Source organism: Callospermophilus lateralis, unplaced genomic scaffold (assembly GCF_048772815.1).
Source record: "Callospermophilus lateralis isolate mCalLat2 unplaced genomic scaffold, mCalLat2.hap1 Scaffold_314, whole genome shotgun sequence".
Classification (NCBI taxonomy): Eukaryota; Metazoa; Chordata; class Mammalia; order Rodentia; family Sciuridae; genus Callospermophilus; species Callospermophilus lateralis.
The window spans coordinates 292,128-313,625 of NW_027513751.1; the positions used below are offsets into that span (position 1 = coordinate 292,128).

Consider the following 21,498-nt stretch of genomic DNA (forward strand, 5'->3'; position numbering starts at 1 on the left):
CTCTGTACCAGACTGTGGTGGATGGAATTATACATGGCCCTTGAGGTCTCTGCCCCATGGTGTTCCTCCTCTAACTCTTGTTATGTGACAAAGGGATTTTGCATATTTAATTAAGTTTTCTAATTAGTTGACTTCGATACAAGGAGCTTATTCAGGTGAGACTATCCTTTAAAAGCAGGGATTTTTCTCCAGCTGGTAGCAGAAGAAAAAGTCAAAGAGATAAAAAGCATGTGAAGGAATCCACGAGCCACTGCTGACCTTGAAGATAAAGGGGTTGTGTGAAGGCTGTAGAGAGATTTTAGCAGAGGTGGGTAACAACAGCCCAACAGCCAACGAGAAAACAAGGACTTCAATCCAGCAATCATAAGGAATTATGTTCTACCATAATTAAGGGAATTTTGATGCATGTTCATCCTCAGTTTCCAGGTCTGAACTTAACCAGACCAATCCTTAATTTGGGCCTTATGATCCCTAAGCAGAGAACCCAGTTGAGTCTGGCTGGACATCAAAATTGTAGAGCTATGAAATAAGTAGGCATTGTATTGTCACAAAATGTGGTAATTTGTTAGTCAGAAACCAAAAATCTAATTTGGTACCTATAGGGCTTTTGTGGGTATCACACTCTTGCTTGAACTTTGCCTGTTTGTTCTGCTATCCTAAAATACCACAGACTGGGTCATTGATAAACAATAGAGTTTATTTTCCACCATTCCAGAGGCTGGGAGTTCCAAGATGGAGGAATCAGCACATCTGTTTGTCTGGACATGGCTTCATCCTCTAGAGGGAAGAACACCATCCCCATATTGTACAAGGTGAAAGGGAAAGTCTCTTTTATTAGGGTCTTGATCCCATTCACAAGGTCTCATTCCTGATGACATTACACTGGAAATTTGGAAGAGATATAGGCAAACCAATTTCTAATTCCCCCCACTCCTTTTCCAGTTTTTTTTTCAATGAACTTTCTCTAGTAAATTCATTTCATTTCAAACTCCTTATCTTGGGATTTCACTTTGGAGAATTAACCGAGTTAACAGAGCTGGTCCTAGAAAGTGGACAGTGGGAGAGAATCCTGAGGTGGGGTCATTTACCAGCCTGATGGTAACATAGATGCAATTACTGGTTTAAACTGTATTGTAACTTGTAATTCAATAGCATCTTATATCTAACCTTCCTCTGAGGTGAATTGGGATGGGATTGGAGGTAATGAATTTATTTTCTTTTGCATTATCTCCAGCATTCAAGTAATATAGGGGAAGTAGTAACTTTTAGAATCATTGAGTGATTGATTGGGTTTTGTCAAATATCATTTATATACTAAAGAAAGGAAAGGATAAACTCAAGTCTTGTAGCCTCATGTTTGGCAACTGGGGTACATGGCATCCTAACTTTCTCTCCAAAAATCTTGTGCAGCTCCACCCCTATGTCCTTGCTGTTTAGAGACCACTTGGCCTCCCTCTCTGTTGGCTTAATTCTGCTCAATTCCTACAGCTTTCCTCAAAAGACACTCCATATTACTGGCATCTCTTAATCTGGAGAGTATCCAGTGCTACTTGAGCTTCCTTTACACATCTCCAGGCAGCACCCTCTCAGTGGCTGCTTGCAGGGTCTCAGGAGCTACAAGACTTCTTTTCTCAGGTGAATTTTTCTCTTGCTTTGATCTTGTTTCTTTTTTCTATCCCCCTATTTATCCCCTGTGGAATACAAATGTTTATTCTATGCCTTCATATTTTGGATATATATAATTTGCTTCAGACTTTTAGAGGGACTCATGCTGAGAGTTTGCCTTGAATCTCAGTGGAGACTTTGAACTTGAATGTTTGGGCAATCCTTGAATTATTGAGACTTGGAAATGGACTAAATGTATTTTTCACTGTGGGGTGGACATGAGCTTTTGAGGGTACAGGCAGAATATTATGGTTTAGATATGAGGTATCATCCAAAAACTCACTCGTGAGACAATGCAAGAAAGTTTCGAGATGAAATGATTGGTTTATGAGAGCTACATCCTGATCATTGCTGATAGGGATTAACTGGATGCTAACTCTAAGCAGGTGGGATATAGCTGGAGGAGGTGGGGTCACTAGTGGTGTGCCTTTGGGACTTATATTTTGTCCTTGTTGATCAGAGTTCTCTCTCCCTGATTCCTGGTAGCATGTGCCACATTCCTCTACCACATTTTTCCACCATGAAGTTCTGCCTCAACTAGGCCCTGGAGCAATGAACTTGGCTATCTATTTACTGAGCTTCTGAAATCATCCTCCTCTAATCCAGGGTAGCAGAAGTGTTGACCAAGTGTCAGAGAAGTCTAGAATAAATGGTGAAGGTGGGAGATGGTGTACATTACTTAGGCTACAGGACCAATTATGATGGAAGTCCTGCCATAGAGCACAATATAGTATAACTCACTAATACTTCCTTTTTATTTTTATTTTTCTAGGAATTTTATCAGACATCATCTTGAAGCAACAGTGTAATGGATTTAATGTGACAACTGAATGGATCTGACCATTGATATGGATGAATTGTAGCAGATCATGTTTCCCACACGTTTCTTATAATCATCCACAGATTTCCCCACTAACTCATATTTTACCAGTCCAAATCTGCATCTTTTAAACATAGAGCTGTCTTCAGGATGATGAGCATACCCTGTCTACACAAATAAGATGCAAAAAGCCTGAAAATGTATGTTCCTTCAGGAAAAGCCACTAAAAAATAATTAGTGACATAAAGGTACAAATTCTCAGCTCTCTCACAAAGTGATGAACTTAACTCTTGTGAAATATAGACTGCATAGATTATCCGGTTAGGATTGACCAAAGTTTACTATCTGTAGGACTTGATTACCATATTTATGCTTGATCTCCTTCTAGTTAAAGGACAACTTCCCTTGAATTCATGAATTCTTTTCTCTGCTACATCATTTAGAAGCAATTCTTCCTTCTCTTCTTCTCCACTGATATGGTTTGAATGTGTATGCCCCTACAAAATTCATATATTGGAATTTAAACCCCAAGATGATAATATTAGAAGATGGGACCTTTGGGAGGGGACTAGGTAAAACCCTCATTAATGGGAACAATGCTTTTATGAAAGAGCTGGGAGAAATCACTCGGGCCCTTTTGACCCTTCACCTTCTGCCAGGTGAAGATGCAATAACAAGATGACACCTTGGAAATAAAGATGAGCTTCACCAAATCTGCTGGTACCTTGATCTTGGACTTCTCACCCTCCAGAACTATGAGCAATAAATTTCCATTGTTTACAAATTACCTAGTATGTGGTATTTTGTTGTAGCACCAGGAATACATCAAGATCTCCTCTACACATACCCTTTCCCCGGCTTCTCCTTTACTACTTCTCCTCCTTCTTCCCCTTTCTCCTCTTCTTCCTCCTCTCCTTTTCCTCCTCCTCCTCTTCCCCTCTTCCTTCTCCTTCTCCTTTTACTCTTCTTTTTCCTCCTCCTCGTCCTTCTCCTTCTTCTTTTCTAGCTTATTTATTTCAGAAAGCATGGTTCCTTTAAGAACTCAGTCATATCAACTAGTTAAGACTTTATTCTGAGCAATGCAAGATGCCACTGAAGAGCTTTGAGCAGAGAAAAATGACACAGAAAAATGACACTTTTCTGTATATTTTATGTAGAAAAGACTGTAAGACAGGAGTGGAATGACAGATGATAAGGGGGGAGACTTCAGGTAAAATATGTGTACACACTCACACACACACAGCCCTTCATGGTATGATATGTGTATGTGCCAGTCTCTCCTCCCTTATTGTATATATTTTTAAAAATTTCTATTGTCCATGGAAATTAACAACACTGTCTCCCTTACCACTTGAAGATACGGATTATGGTCACAAGGTCTGGAAAACCAAAAATAAACAAGGAAATTTTTTTCCCATCATTCTCACCCCCTATTTAGGAGTAAAGACCCATGTCTTAATTATTGTGCATGGATATAATTGTCCTCTCTACCTCTATCCTTCCCAATACTGAACTGGGTAGAACATTTTTTCTTACATTCATTGTCACATTTCTTGTCTTATCTTAGGCATTCTTTTTTTGCCATTTTTGTTAAAAAAAATTAAAATCAGCTGTAAATTGATTTTATGAATGAACAAGTGAATAAAATTTTAAACTAATTAACCAAAGTGGGAATATGAAGAGAATGTCAAACCTGAAACCTGGAAAGGCACCAGAACATTAGTGTGGGCTGTGAACAGGAACTGATCATTAGACCCAAGAAGATAGTGCCTGCAAATAATTAATGCAATTATAACAGGAAGAAGAGAATGTACAAATATATATATATATATATATATATATATATATAGTATATAGTATATAGTATTGAGCATTTGCTTTGGGAATCATTTTCCTGAGCATTTCCTTTTTCTATTTAGTTATACATACTATTAGGGTTCATTTTTACATAATTTTACAAGCATGAAATAAAGTTTTCTCTGATTCAGTTCCTAGTAATTCCCCTTTCCCTCCCCTCCCTCCGTGTTCCCTTTCCTCTATTCTACTAATCTTTCTTCAATTTATCTATATATTTGCTTAAATTAGTGCCGTGTGTGTGTGTGTGTGTGTGTGTGTGTGTGTGTGTGTGTGTGTGTGTGTCTATGATTTACTGTGGTATATTCAAATACCTACATAGGAAATTTTGGTCAGATTCATTCCAGTGTTCTTCCTGTCCCTCCTCCTTTACCCTCAATCCCCTTCCTCTGCTCCATTAACCTCTTCCTACTCTTCCTGAGCATTTTCTATCCATTCCTTAAGTTAATCTTCACAGCAGCCCGATAGGTTTGCATTACTCTAACTTTTTACAGATACTAGCAGCAAGGAACACTTGGGAGAAGTAATGTGTGGACCCTTAATGAAAAGTATGCAAACAACAATTCAAAACTCCACTGGATTAGGTTGAAATTAGGAAGACACTGGTGTGGTTGCTGTGGGGATATATTCTGGCTCATTTGGGATTTCTTATGAAAACTCTGGGGAGGCTGAATCAGCACATACAGGAAATCAATGGTTCCATATATAAAAAGTTGAAGGAGACAGAGAAGCAGCAGCTGGAGATCATGGTGCATGGAGATTCCAACTTAACACAAACATGAAGAATGGCCCTGGATTGCAAAAGACTTAATCTACTTACACATAACATATGATGACAGAGTACCATTCCTTTGTGAGACACTTACCTGTATTTCAATTCCTTTCATTTTCATGACATAACTCTCACAGAAAGATATTCTTCTCTTCCTTCCACTCTCCTCCTCCCTGGCTTCACTTCCCTTTCCAGTCCATCTCCTCCACTTCTTCTCCACCTCCATTTTACTCCTTCCCCTCTCCCTTTAATGAAGAACAAAGCTAACAGTTGAACCCCAAGTTTCTGATTTCAAACCCACCATGTGCTGCCTCTATTATTTCTGTGTAAAATATGAATTTTCTTGAGACCTATGTGTTAAGTTAGGTTTTTGGCAGGTGTAGAATTAATTTTAATTTATGTGAGAATAAATTTTAAAAGGAAAATTTGACAGGTAAAATTTGAAGAGTTGAAATTGAGAAAAATCAACATAGTCCCCAAAGCAAAAATTATATATATATATATATATATATATATATATATATATATATATATATATATATATATATATATAAATTGACTTCTGCTTAACATGTGTTTGAAAAATCATCATTATTTATTATGTTCATCATCAGCCACTTAAGAGCTTGTATTACTGGGGCTGGAATTGCAGCTTAGTGGTAAAGTGATTATTAGAGCATGCATTAGGCCCTCAGTTTGCTCCTTGGCACATCCCAAATTGATCAATCAATTGATCAGTCTTTTTTGGATTATTTACTAAATTCAGTATTTAGTTTTCCTATCTCATTAGTTCTTTGCTTGATTAAGTAGTATATATAATTATTATTTATTATATTATCTTTATATGAAACTTTCTAATCTTGTGTATTTAAATTCTCTGACTCCGGGCAGTGACTTTCTATTTTCCCCTATTTTTTTCTTTCCCTTCATTATAGCAGATCTCTGTGTAGCAGTTGCTATGATCATAAACAACCTAATCAAAGCAATCAACATTTGCTACATACCTCCTACTTGTGAGGGCCTGTGCCACATTAGGACTGTAAATGAAGTAACATGCTGTACATGTGTATCCATACAGTATCCACTAGTTACATGTGGTTAATTAAATGTAAATTATTTAAAATAAAATGTTCAGTCCTTTTTCATTGGCCACATAATTCCATTGGTTGTGGTATTGAACAGGACAGGTCATAAAATAGATAAATCATTGTCCATTGTGCTCACAGAAAGTTCTAGAATTAGTGCATAACTTATGCTAGCAATTTATGACTGTATTCTGTGCTGTTTGAATTCACTACTTCTTTCTTCCATTAGATTTTTAGTTCCATCTGCAATACTTGCTGGATGGTAGCTACTCTATAAACAAACATGAATAAGGAGGTGGGGGAAGTCTTAGAATTTGCTCTGCAAAGAGATAAACAATTCAAATATGTCCAATTTAAATTTGTCATGTTTATTTTTTAATTAGTGCTCATCCAGCAAAATTTGTACTCATTTGTATTTAGGAAACCTAAAAAAAAATTTGGTGAACTAGAATAAAAAGAGTAATGGTTAAATATTTTCTATCTGACATAATCACATATAACAGATTGAATTGTCTCTCTTTGTTTATCTGTTCCATACTTAACTATTGAATATTCTCAGGATTACTTAACCTTTTAAATGTGTTTTATGTAAATGATCTCATTAAGAAAAAATACATTTGGGTCAATTCCAGACTTAAATCTTGTACTTTTAGTTTTTGTTTATACCATAGTTAATACATGATGATGATTTTTTTTACAGCTTACCTGAAAATCATTAATTTCATAAATGATATTAGTCAAGATTCTTATTGTTAAGTGACAAATGCCAATCTGAATCAATTTAACAAGACAGAATAACTTAAGGAATACAAGAAATTAGTGAATATCCAACACATAGGAAAGACTGGGGTATAGTTAAGTCTGGCAAACACCTTGATTCAGGGTTTGAAGGACCATAGGACTCTATGTATGGATTGAGCTTCCATTTGCTTATTATCATCATCTTATCAACATATAATGTTATATAGATTTCTTCTGTATGGTGGAACGCATGAATTTTAACTGTTTCTGTGTGTTTCATGTTAAGATTTCAAATCCTAGAGATGTACTTTCTTAGATTAATTTGGTGCAATCCTGTTCCCAAGCTTCCTGGATCATTGAACTCAGCCAGGAATCAGAAAATAATTTTTTTTTAACCAGTTTTGGTCCGATTCTCACAATTGGATCAACATGGCTGGGAGATGTACTCATGGCCAGTATTGAGGAAGTTATGAAAAGATAAAGGAAATTCTAGAAGGAGACAAAAACAATACACATCCAGGACAATAATATAAAAGTGTTCCCATTTCTTCTCAAATTTTCATTGGCGACTCAGAAACATTTTCCATATGGTTCCGAGTAATCCTTGGGTCTCAACACTCAGATTGCTGCAGACAGCTCTATCAGGCACTCTCTCCTGTTTTTTTTTTTGTTATCTTTTCTAACAAAAGGAGCAGTGTTAGTATTCACAACAGCACGATACAATGAAATCATCTGTTTACCAAGCACCAAAGGCAGTGTTAGATATTATTTAACCCTTATTATGGTTAGAAAGAAAATAATAACAATTGTTCTCTCTTTTTTCATTGCTAAGATCATAATTGAGCATTTAGCAGAAGTTCCATTCCTGAGTTTCTTTCTTTAATAGGCAGTGACCTTTAACAAATAACCACTAATATAATTAATATTTTCCTTCTCAATCTTGCACTCTCCACCCATTGTCTACATTCTGTCTTTCAATTTATATTGGGTCATACAGAGGACACATGCTAGATGTTTGGATTCCAGAATTACAAGCTTCACAGCCAATGTGTATTTGCATAAAAGCAGACTTCTTTTTCAGACATTAGACACACAGAGCAGCCTTCAGTCTGCCAACTTTATTACTGTTCATTTCACCATCCTACAGCAGCTCTTCCTAAAACAGTACCATTAATCTCTGCAATATAAGGTACTCGTCCATAATCACTCACAGAAGAAATAAGATACTGTCTTGTTCTATGGAATACATCAATGATATGGTATTGTTAAGCATTTTATGATTCAGGAAAAAAAAACATGATAAAACTGAATGAATATTTGAACGAAATAGCTTGAAGACAAAAGTGGAAAGCAGAAAAATAATATAGATCTTTTATTTTGGTTGGGTGTGCTATGCCAGCAATACTGTCAAAATATCTGTGTGCCCATGTGGCAGAAAAATGAAAATGCTTTGATAGGTAGAGACTATCCCATATATTTTACAACAGACAGCCACAACATAACCCTGTATATGATATGTTCACATTTCAAGCCCCATTCTGTGACTGGCTGAACCAGCTAATGGGTTACTCCATATTCGAAGATTTACACTAAGCTTTTTCTTTCCAATTTTCCTTGGACTGCAGGAGTTACTGATGCTGATTGAACACTGCGGCTCAATAAACAACTTTGCTATCTCAAAAAATACACCCTCTTTGCCAGCAAGATGTTTGAAGTGATTCCAAGAAAAAGACAAAAAAAAGAAAAGTCTGGTCAATGGAGAGAAGGAACCACATTGAAAGGTTTGCAGTCCTATTTTCACTCTGGTCATAAATCATTATCCACTCTGGCATTGATTAATTGGTCTTTCTCGAATTCTCCAGAATTCTTATGAAAATCTAGGCTAAAGCACTATTACACTATTAGCAGAAGACAGAAAGGGATACATTTTCTAAATGTTGTCTGGAGATAACAGTGTGTAGGCAAAAATGTGCCACATTGAAAGTAGCTCTTTGGTTATTTACATTTTTAGAGTGATTTAGTTTCTTTTGTCAAAGTCTTCATTCACCCCCTTTCTTATCTCAGGTCTACAACCAAGCCAGAGAGGGTGAGGGTGACATGCTCTACATAGTCCACCTGTCACTTGTGATACCAGGGCATCCTGGCCCCATTGAAAGTTTCTATGTTATGATGTCTAATTCTTCAGGGTTTATTGCTAATGATCCAGTTTTCCATTGGTAATTGAAGCTAGTATCTTAAACAGATTAAAAATGGGTTAAAACAGCTGTCTGAATGTCACATTTGGTCAGGCTTCTGGAGATGAGGCTCCGAATTCGAACAACAGTTTCACTTTGAGAATTAATAAGCTTTTAATTTGAGGCCTAATGTCTACTGATTCCCGTTTTCTGTTCACTGACTGCTATCTTGCCTTCCTTTACTCCTCAATGACTGTAGTTTTTTATTTTGCTTATGTGTTTCTTTTGAAGAAAGTTTGTAATTACACTTTACAGTTTGTTAGTTACAATTTTAAGTGATACATACTATTTATTAAAGAATAGCTATGCTATAAATTTATCAAAGTATACAATCATACAAAAGGAAATAAACCAACAGGTCACATTCAAAAGCTCAAATACAGACCCATGTATATACAGACACTATGTACATGACAGCTGCTTTTGTGTATGAATGGTTTTACAGAGAGCATTTAGAATATTGGCTACCCATTACAGATAATAATGAATCCAGATTCCTATTTTAAAAACATGAGAAGGTTATATTTCAGGCAGATAAAAAATGAGTGAGTCAGGCACAGTGGTAAATGCCTGTAATCCCAGAGTCTCAGGAGGCTGAGGCAGGAGGATCGCTAGATCAAAGCCAGACTCAGCAACTTAGCAAGGTCATAAGCAACACAGTGAGACCTGCTCTCCAAATAAAATACAAAATAGGGCTGCAAATGTGGGTCAGTGGTCAAATACCCCTGAGTTCAATCCCCAGTACCCTCCTGAAAAAAACCCCAAACCAAACAACAACAACAACAAAATCACATTTAAATTTTTTTTGTACATGAATAGAAAGGAAAATGATGTCAGGGCTATGAATTGATTGCTTGGAAAGATAAAACACACACACACACACACACACACACACACACATAAAAGCTACTATTTATTAAACAAATACACTAATAAACTAATCCTTTTAAACAACTTGGGGACATGAACAAAACATTTGATTTGGGGAACTAACAAGAAGTAGTAGGCAATTTGGGATCAGTATTTGCTCCAATGAGTGTAATTATTGTGTAAATTGTGGCTCTTGACAAAAATCTCTGATTCCTGTTGAGATGTTGTTAATGCCCCAGGAAGAAGCCTGCCTTCTCCAGTGTGATTGCTTACAAAGACACAGCTGTTTCCTTCCTCCTTTTTCCCACAGGAGATGGTCAAATTGCCAGTGTTTCATTTTCAAGTGCCATTGTTCACATAGAGCTTTAGGAAAAGGCTCCTGCTTTTTTATTGTTAATCCAATCCTAAGTGATGATCTTTATTTTAATCCTGTAACATTTTATAACAAATTTATTAGGCACTGACATTAGCCACTAAGGCACAAATAGCTCTGTCACTTTTTTTTTTTAACTTAACCAGTAATTTAGTAATTTATGCAGCCTCAGAATTACTTTATTGGTATGTGAAATCTGTTTTCATGAAGAATTTATGGGAAAAATATAAATCAAGACCTGTTTCTTCAATACCTTTCTAACATCATTCCATTAGTTATGATTCTGACCTAAAAGCAATGTGATAACGTTTATGACTTGATAGGATACTTTAACATCATATTTTATATTGCATATATACAATGATCAAGAAGGAAAGTACAATTGTTCTATATTCTGAGGAAAGAAGTTAAATTTATTCATTAAAGAAATTGAAGAATAGGTTAAAGATGTTAATGATAACTGAATGCGAGCTCATGCTGGGACCTTATATGAATTAGGTTTGGCAGTCTCAACAAACACTAGGCAAGCCCTAGTTATATTCCCAGCCCAATTTTTAACTTGTAATATAATATTGAAATAGTTTTAGTAGGAGTTATCTGATATTGAACACACTTATTTTTTAATACTTTGTTGCCATTCATATATAAGGATTTCTCTTATACATTTAAAAAATAACATCATATTTTTAAATATTTAAAAAATAACATCTCTATTACTGATTAATTTAATTCTTGGTAAATGGTTACTTGCATAAGAAAGGGTTGCATATTACTGAAAATATTACTCCTTTTTCTTAAGTTGAATATTAGCCTTATGTGTCTTCCCCCCCAACACCCAGGCTGCTTCCATTTGCCTATTTCATCTTTTAGTAGAATCATTACCCATTGGTAATTGTTTTTAAATCACCCTGTTAGGATATTTAAATTTATTGATTGCACCAATCTACCATCATTCAAAATTAATCAAGCAAATTTAAATCTTTATATTCTCTATTCCACTTTCATTTCTATGATAATATTAGCATCTTTGTACTCACTGCCAGTGAAAGTTCGTTTAATGGTAACCCTTCATTTTCACTTCTGAGCATCTATATTTATAAATTTCTGAGTATTCTGATTTTTGTAGTTTCTAGTTAGCTATATTTAAAATTCTACTGGGACTTAGTTCTATTATTATCTTACTGAGATAAGTCTTTTTCCCTTAAATTTCATGTTATTCATTATTAATTTTAGCAAAACTCCACTTTATGTAGAGCCTAGTGATAATCAAGCAATAGTCTTAAAAAATAATAATTATTCTTTTGTGGGAGGTAGTAGATATGAACTGGGGGTGGGGAAAGATAATGAGTCTATTTTTATGCTTTAGTTTTAGCCTAATGATTTCAAGTGTTCACAGCACAGAATTGTGGAAATGCTGAGGAACATGATGCACTCATACCTGTTGAGAAAGTGCAGAGTACTGATCTCAATTAAGTTCTTGAAACATAATTCAATGATTTAATAACTCACTTTTCTCATCACCTTCACAGAGTTCCTGGGATTTGCATGATTCTTTCCCAAGAGTTAAATTGGTTAAAAAAAATATGCAGCAAGGTATGGCATAAAATACCTTTGGGGTCACTAAAGAGTCTAATGGCAGAATAGGTACTACAGATCCTGGAAGAGTATTAATCCCATGAGGTGTCCCAGGACAAAGGGTTTTATGTCACAGAAGATGTATAAATAAGTCAGGCAGTGATGAAAACTCTACATATATTCAAACCTCGAGCTTCCAGTTCTTTAGCCTCTTCTTAGTTTTTAAAATAACTTTTAATACCCCACATACTATTTTTGAGAAAGAATAAAACAAGGGTAATTTGATGGGAGTTTGAGATACAAATGATGCTAACACAGAATTTACTGTATGAAATGTATTTGAAAACTTTGGTTTTTGGGTCTTTCCCATTAACATAAAAACATTACTCAAAACAATACTTTCTTAAAAATCAGGGCAAGATTTCATAAAAGATATTAATCTATTTCTCAAGACAAGAATTATTTCCTTTTAAAGCACTCTGAATATTTAATTCTAAGCACTGTGTCTCAGTGCTTGCTTGCAAAAAGAATAAAAACAAGAACTATATTTGACAGAAACAAATTATTGAAAAATGGGTCTAGAAAAAGAATGTCTGAAAATTGTTTTAAATAAATGTGTGCTATAAATCCTGTATCTGTCCAGGTATTATCATTATTTTTTTTTTGGAAAGAGTACTATGGTACTATGGTCTAAGGGCAGTTATAGTGACCTGCTGTCTTCCATGGGAGAGAGAGAATTTATTTTCACCAATTAAAGATTCTAAATAATATTTTTATATAAATGCTTTTCTGCAATATTAAAATATATATTTTTCCTTTGCTAATATCTACAGTAATCAAGATAAAATAGTGCGTTTTTTAAAATAACCTTTGTGATAATTTTGTATTTTTGCCATGTGTAGGTGTTTCTACAATACAACAAAATTCAATAAAGCAATGTTTGCTTTGTAATTGGTCTGTTTTTCATCATATTGATAACAGGTAGGTCTCATCTTTAACCCCCACATAGTATGTATCACCACTATATTATATTAAGGCAACATTATTTGTAATTACTCTAAGAGCATTTTATGATGCATCTATGTTAAATAGATCTCTAAAACGTATTGTCCATTTACCATGTGTTTTTAAAGCTATTTTTAAATGAATAAATGTATCTTTTCTCTTTTACCATTTGCTTTTTACAGTTACTGAGATAATTATTTTTAAAAACTCAGAAACTACTTTTGGAGAATTATATCCTACAGTTATAGTTTACCATGAAGAATGATGAAGTATTTATGAAGTACAATAAGATAAAATATTATTCTTTTGTACCCGTCTGCCCCAGAGGTAATTGTTCAATATCCAACATCTCAAACAATTATAATTAACTATTCTAAAGCAATTAAGAACTATGTACTTGCTTGTAATTTTCATATTTACTTACACTTAAAATAATTCATTAAAGTAATTCTGTTGAGAAATGTTTGTGGTAATTTTAACTATCTAAAGGTCATTATGGTGTGGTGGAGGCTTCAGATCTGGAAAACAGTGCTGATAGAATGAGCTGTGAAATTCCAACTACAGGTCATGGTCTCAATCATTGTATTTTAATGACTTTTATAGGTCAATGCCAATTCCTAGCTGTGACTTTTCAACCCGTACCTGAATTAGAAGACAAGATTATTCATTTTGCTACAAAATATTAATATGAAGACCTAAAAGTGACAAAATAGTCTATTTTTTTGGTTTTTCTACAAGCAAGTTTGTTTTACATTAAATGGCTTTTTTACAAATTTGAAATGTGAATATATTTTATTTTTTCCCAGTGAGTACACAATACACAATTGTTTGACAATACTATTAACCAATTTTATGCCAATTTCTTTGCCAATCTAACATCAAATGAAACACATTAAGATTTTTGGATGCTTTTTGGTGACTTAAAAAAACTACAGTTTTTTTAAAAAAATGCATCTATAAAACAAAGTATAAAAAGTCTACCCACGGCCACAGAATCCCTTATCTTGCAACACTTTTAAAGTCACAATAAATGATTTTAAAATCATGGAATTAAAAAGAATTAGTAAATTGCATGTCATTTAAAGAAATGCATGGTGCTTCATTTGATTTACACATTATAAAGAAGGAAAATAAAAGTAACTTCACCTCTAAGATAATGTGGAAAGACATGTAGCTTTACACCAATTCTTGTCATGTAACTCTATAAACACAGTATACAGAAGCAGATGAAAAAACTAACATTAGTGAATACTATGGTTCTGCATATCTTTAATACTGACACACAATTGCTTTCCAGTGGAGATAATCCCCTGTTTGGAGCTCATTGGCATCATTATTGTTTTATTGTCAATGGACAGTTACATATTTTTATTGAGTAGAAATTAGGAAGTGTTCCACCAAAGCACATACAAACTTTCAACTCAAATTCAATTGAAAATATATTTAAATACCCAGAGCATTAAACCATGACATAGAACACCATTAAATCTGCTATTCAAAGCAAGTAAACTTGTAATGGTTTTACTTCCCTTTGGTTGTATGATAACTTAACATGCTGGTCCTTGTTTTCCTATATTCTCTCTTGAATTGGATGCAAATCCTCTGAAGGGATCAATTATTTTCATGCCCCTGTACTATCCTAACTTTTTAAAAAATGGCATGGAAAAGATTTAGAGGAGGGTGGGTTGACTCCCTGGCATACACTGGCATACCTGAGTTTGGGCACTGACATGGTTATTTTCTCTAAAGAGACTTTACCCGTTATAAATGAAGCAGTACTTGTGTCTGTCTTGACTTCACAGCAGTGTTGCCTGTAAGTGCAAAGTAAGTTACATTCTCTCCCACCCACTTTTCCTTCTGATGGTTTATGTAGGCTCTGGTTAGCAGAGTTAGCTCAGTGAATTCCTAATCGCATTCATTCAATCAGCTACACAATAAAAATCTATGAAGTTTCTCTTAGATTTGTGTTATTCTGTTGACATTCTGGCTTGTACTGACTGGTAGCTTTATACGTGTATCATGTTGATGAAGATTTCTGATTTTTAAGAGTGTTCCTGAATTTATATAGCCATAGCATGTTATTTTGCTCTATAAAAGGATGACCATATTGGGTGGAAGATTTTTTGGACAAATTTATTTAAAACTAAGTTTAATGGGCAACATGGATTATTCTAAAAGAACATTCCAAGTAACCACAGGGTTTGTATTGCATTACCTAACAGTTAATTTTTTGTGTACTCAAGACAATCAGGAAGGTATGATGCTATGTTCCAATTATTCTACATGTCATCTACATAAAGACATATTTTTTTAAGTCTTGGTTTATTAATTGCCTACAAATGCCAGTTACCAGGAGTCAAGAATCTGTATAATCTATGTGATAAAATTTTAGACTAAATTCAGTGATTGAGGAGCAAAAAGATGAAATACAAATGAATATAACTTCTTAGATATTTGTTTTGAAATAAAGGAGGTGAATTAAGGAGCTTCACAAATAAAAAATAAATTCCTCACATCTTAGAGTTGTGAATTATTATGTATTCATTTTTTTGCAAAAGCTTTTTCTCCTCTCCCAGTCTCTTTATCCCAGAGAAATCAAACTGCATGAAAATCCAGGCACTGATGGTAGAAAGCTGATAAAGTGTTTAATAAGTGTGTCTCAGAATTCCTTTTCTCTTCAGTGAAGAAATGAACTACACACGACACCGAGAAGATGTTGGGGTCCATAAATAACATCACATTCTAGGCTTGCCTGTGCTGATGCAGTCTCAGGGAATTCAAAAGATGGAGCCATTGAACTATGTCATCCCTTTGCTATGACAACAGGATATGAACCGGTGACTGAGCCAATAATGCAGAGTATGAGACCTATTAAAGGGTCTCCTACTTGAAAACTGATCCTGATTGTTACATCGAATAGTTTTGAAGTACTGAATATATCGTAGGAAAAACATAAGAAAATATAGTCAGAGCTAGAATTTAAGATTGCGTAGGTAGCACATGGGAAAATGTCACAAGTGGGAATTTCAGGAAGGTTATCTTCTACTTGACTGATTGACTATACATGTACAGTAGCTAACATATATTTCAAAGTCACATTTATTTTGAGCATACGTAGCTGATGTTCAACTTCTTGTTCTCAAAGTCGTGAAAACAAATGAGGGAGGACACTGTTATTAGTGTCCACTTACAAGGTTTGGTTTTATTTAAAAAGTGTATAAACATGCATTTTTTTTCTCCTTTTTAATTTTTTCTTTTCAATTTACTCATTCAAAATGGGTCAAACAGATTTTAGTTGGTAGCCAATTTCCGAGAATGTATCATCAAATATTTATTCCAATAAACTTATGGATGGTGAACTGAACATACTCTGAGCACTGCTTTTTAAGCACTTGCAATTTGGCTCTACCTTTGGTGAAATCAACTTTATATCTTAGTTAAATGAAACACAAAGTTGTATATAGACTGCATTTTTTCAATCATGAATTTAAGTGATTCAGTTTTATCCTCTAGTGTGTACTGTACATGTATTAGAAAGACAAAACAAGATATTGCAATAGATTTCATGTTTGGAAGCAGCCTGAGCATGTCCTAATAATAAATTGCTTCTTTACTTGCTAGATAGTCGCGAGTTCATTTTGTTTGTTTCCTTGGGGAACTTCATGTTATATTCTTACTTAATGAGTTGGAGAGATTAATTATGGTAATTCAGAAAATGCTGTTTTAAAAAGCTATAATATAAATACAGCTCTTGTGAAACACCTTAATTTCCTTTTGCTTGTCGCCATTCTCAGATGGGTCAATTACAATGACAAGTAAAGTTGATTCTAAATAAAACTTTAATTATCTTTTTTTAAAGCAAGTTTAGTACATCTTTGCTATCTGCATATTTTAATGCATATTCAGCCTAAAGACTTAAAATTCCTTCTTTTGACCCCTTGCTTTTGTCAATAGCAAAATCCATCTTTCTTCTCTTAAAAACAGACTCGTTTTCTGATGTTCAGACTTTGCCAACACCATTGTTCCTTTGCATCTTTCTATTTCTACACCCCAGCTGAAAACCATCTAACAGAATGAGTTACACCAGCATTATCCAACCTAGCTTACAGTACAGAAACCCCCTTCACATTCAATCTTTTCTTCATGTCATAAGGAGTAAAGATTTGTGCTTATCACCAAATAAAATTGCAGTGCAAAATTTAAACATAAAAGTTACACAATTAAGAAAGCAACAAGGCCTTTAATATTGTGTTGTGTTACACTTGTGTTACGTGTTGTATGTCAGTATGTCTGTATGTGTGTATGTTCATATATCATGCAGTGATATAACAATTGGCAGATGAGGAGTGCTCATGAAAAATTTTAAAAATGGATCCAAATTTCTTTGACTCACATGATTCAAATGGTTCAATTTAAATTGGGTAAACAGATAAAAGTAAAGATGTCTTTAAAATTAAGCTTATAAGTTTTTCTAGGTGTTCAAAAATAAAACCTAAAAATGTTGATGTCTATAAAATAATCTGATTAAATTCAAAATTTACAAGTATTGTTTCAAAATATGAACAGAAGGAGGTTAACAGATAAAAAAGAAACTAGAAAGTTCTAGGTATGGATTTCATAGAGGAAAAATGTGTTTCTGGATAAGAGTCTATATGATGGTAATTTTAGGCTTAAAAAAAGACATGTTGGCGATATAATTAAATCATTTGTGTTCTATAACTGGGCTTGTTATCAATAAGATATGTACAGTTCTATGTTACCTTTTTACACTGAGATACAACTTAAGTGTATTTTTAAGTTAATGAGGGCTTAATCTATGTAAAGGTTTTATTGTAAAACACAAAAGTACTTTGCTACTTTTCTACAAAATGTTAGAAGCTTTCAGCCTTTCTTTAATTCATGTTTTAGATGTGATATTATGTTGTGTTTGCTCAAGTTTACAACAATTTATGTAGGCTTTATAAAATGATGTCTAAAAAGCAAAGATCAGCTTCAGAGCTATAGTAAAATTCTTGAAGAGCCCCTTACTTGAGATAAGGCTCTATGTCCCATCTCACTGCATGTGAAAGTGACTATAAAAGAAATAGGCTAGATTTCAGTACATTAAAAGTTAGTTTTTGTCATGATTACCAGGATCTCAAACAGGGGATATAATGTATAACTCCACCAAAATTCAAGGTAGCTATTATATGAACTAAATATGTTTTTACTCTTGATAATTTTATTTTGTAGTTTTCTTATAAATGGTCTAAAGATTGCCTGTTTTGCAGAGGTACTGCTTTAAGAACTCACAACCTGGGTTAATTTAAGATAAGGAGTTATCACCTACAGGATAGAGAGATAGACATTAAAGCCCAGTGCTCTTAATATAAGGCTGTTAAAACTTATTTGCTAAATGTTTAAGATTAAGTTTTAAAATTAAAAATTTGACTCTTGCCCTCTGAGTCAGTCTGAGTCAGGGGATAGGGGACTTTTCCAAAGAGCTTTGCAACTCTAGGCCACATAACCTCCTGATCAGGGAGATTAATGAGACCAGTGGAGGACAGAAAGCCAGTCAGTGCATTTGCTGTGAAGAGGAGGGTCATCAGAAAAGGAAGACATTCCTGATGCTTCTGAGGGAAGCCACATGGTCAAGCAAGGCCTGGACCCATCCTAGCGCAAATGGCACTAGCAGATCTGAGAAGCTGCTGTAAGTTCCCGAGGACTCCCAAGGAAACTTGGCTGACTGTTAACAATAGATAGAAACAAAAGTCAGTTTGACTTGCTTCATCTTAAACACTTAGCAAAGACAGTCAAAGCCAAAACACAGCTATTCCTGGGCATTTTAAATAAAATAATACTTAAATGTAACTTCCATAAATAAGTAAACTGGATTCTTCAAAAGAGATTCTCAGACATGAATGCCTGATAACTATCAAAAGGAACTGCCAAAGTAGTTCTTAGTTCAAGGCCTTTATTTCTAACCTACACAGGTAGGCCTGGTGTTTGCTAGTATGGTTATCCAGCCCTAAGTAACAGAATTAAAGATTTCTCTATTAGACACAGAGGTCATACTAGTAAAAGGATTTTGCAAGTCAGATGACATTAAACTGTATCTTAATGTTGTGTTTACATCCCTGACAATTCTGGCAATGTGACAAATATCCTTAAAGATTTACATACTCAGATAAAATCCATGTTCTCAGCAATCTTAGCTCCTGGTTCTTGGTACTTCCTGGTGGAAAACATTGTTAGTCTTTGTCTTTGCCATCATACTCATTGGCATATTCCTGTGCTATGAGATTTATTGCTGCATCAGTCTGGTTCCAGTACTAATGAATTCTTTTTTCTCTTATAGACCACCCATCACTCAAATGGCCCTTCAGCCAATTACTTCTCAATCAGACTTCTATCATGGACCCACTCAATAGACCCAAATTTTAAAGGGGGACTCCAAACTGCTTGCCCCACACCATCCCTTTTCAGCCTGAAGAAGCCAGAAAGATTTTCTTCGCCCCCCTTCCTTACAGCAGTAAGGAGTTCCCAAATTAGAAGGGGGAATGAAGCCAGATTAAAAGTTAGGTAGTCAGTGTAGTTAGGTAAATCTAATATCGAGTGAAATCTAAAATGGAGGCCATGCTGGGAATGACTCAGGGAAAACGCAGGACAACTCATGGAATGTTAATGAAGTCCTGAAAAGGCCCTAGGCCAAAGTCCACCTCAAGGAAATGTTAATGGAGCCTGGGAAAACAGCCCCAACAGACTTGGAGATAGCCCATCCCAAAAGGTGATAATTAAGCCCACCTTTAGACCTCCAACCTACAAACCATCACTGAAAGAACTATAAAAAGGGGAAACAACTGCACTTCCACGGATTCCACCTTTTGGGTCCCCTTCTTCCTCCGGGAGAAGTCTTTTCTGCTGTCCTTTAATAAACTTCTAATTTCTGTTCTGACAAAAAAAAAAATTACACAATTAAAAGTTAATATATGGAACCACAGCCTATTAATTCACATATAGTAAAACAAACCAATAAGAACAGACAATAATAGGAACAGAGCTAAAAAGAGTGAGCTTGCATAGCAATGCACAAAAGAAATTATATACAGAGAAAAATCCTTTTCTTCCTGGAGGGCAAGTTTTGTTTTCTTTCTTTTTTTTTATATACAAGAAAGAGTTAAGGTGGATGGTGTACTTAAGAGAAGAACACAAGTAAAATATCTGTGGGATATGTGTGGCTGTGTGTCTTTACATTGCATTTACAGTTCTTTTAATAGTACATAAATAAAAGAAATTGTTCATTGCACTGTTTAGTGTCATCACGTTCATGAGTTGGGACATGAGGATCCTTCAGAGCAGCTTTGTATGTCTCCTCTCGGTTACTCTAAAAAGAGATGGAAACAAAAGTCAGGAATAAAGCTCAAGAGTTAAATGATGCATTCTTCTATCCTGACCCGCATATTCAAAATCAGAGCAACTGGATAGTAAATGAAGATGAAGTCATCAGAAAGATCTTGGTGTGTTTGTGCAATTCATTTTCGTTGAACCAGAGAAACAAGGAAAATAGAAACACTGTAGTATCTGGAGATTTAAAATTCAACTAGAGCTATTTTATTTTCACTCCCTGCACACCTACGATTATGTCAATATAAAATTTAAAGAAAATTTCAAGTACCCATGGGCCAAATGAAAAATTATAAATAAATCTTAATACTGATCTGATTGATAATAGCCAATAATGATAACTCAGATCCATAAACAATAAGTTTGAAACTATTTTCCCTTTCCATTAGCTCATGAACTCCTCCAGCCTGTGATGTGAGCATAATGGTAATCATAAACTATTTTTCCATGAGGAATTCAAGAGATCATAAAAGTAGCTTTGTCTTCTCATGAGCTATAATCAGGCAAGTGGTTGAGAACATTAGAAGCCATGGCTGTTCTCTTAACAGCCTTGGTTAAGCTGAATTCAAAGAAGCAGTTGACAATGTTAAGCAGGCATCATTATAATAGGGAATAGGGAGTTGGTAAATTTCCTAATGGAATTAACACAAATTCAATGTTTTTAATTGGACGAACGCTGACATCCCTATTTTTCACCATTACCTCATATTTTTATATTTAGAAAATATGAAAACCAATGCCAGTTCTTCATTCAAAAAGATAAACTTAATCAATAGCTATATCATTATAATAAAAATATTGTGAACTAACTCAAATCAAAGATCAAATTTTTTTTAAGACTGACTCCATAAATTTAAAAAAAAAAAATGAATGAAGAGCAAATAAATGAAGAATAGGAAGAACTACTAAGAAGACTCTTTAAAGTACCAAAGGGCCAGAATTTCTCTCTTTTTTATTGTGCTGAGTTTAAAAGAGCAAGAAAAGTATTCAGTGAACTACATTTAATTTAACTTGTAAGTGTTGAGACTCTTTGCCCACGTTTAAACAATTTTCTGTTGTTTTATGGTTGTTTATTTTGGTAATGGGGTTTGAACCAAGGGTGCTCTATCCTGAGCTACATC

At 34.5% G+C, this 21,498-nt stretch overlaps 1 protein-coding gene across 1 annotated transcript in view; it reads right to left on the reverse strand.

The window, feature by feature from the left end:
• The window catches only part of LOC143640502 (roundabout homolog 2-like), a 131,509-nt gene that overhangs the window by 33,234 nt on the left and 76,777 nt on the right, over positions 1–21,498 (reverse strand). The window lies entirely within an intron of this gene.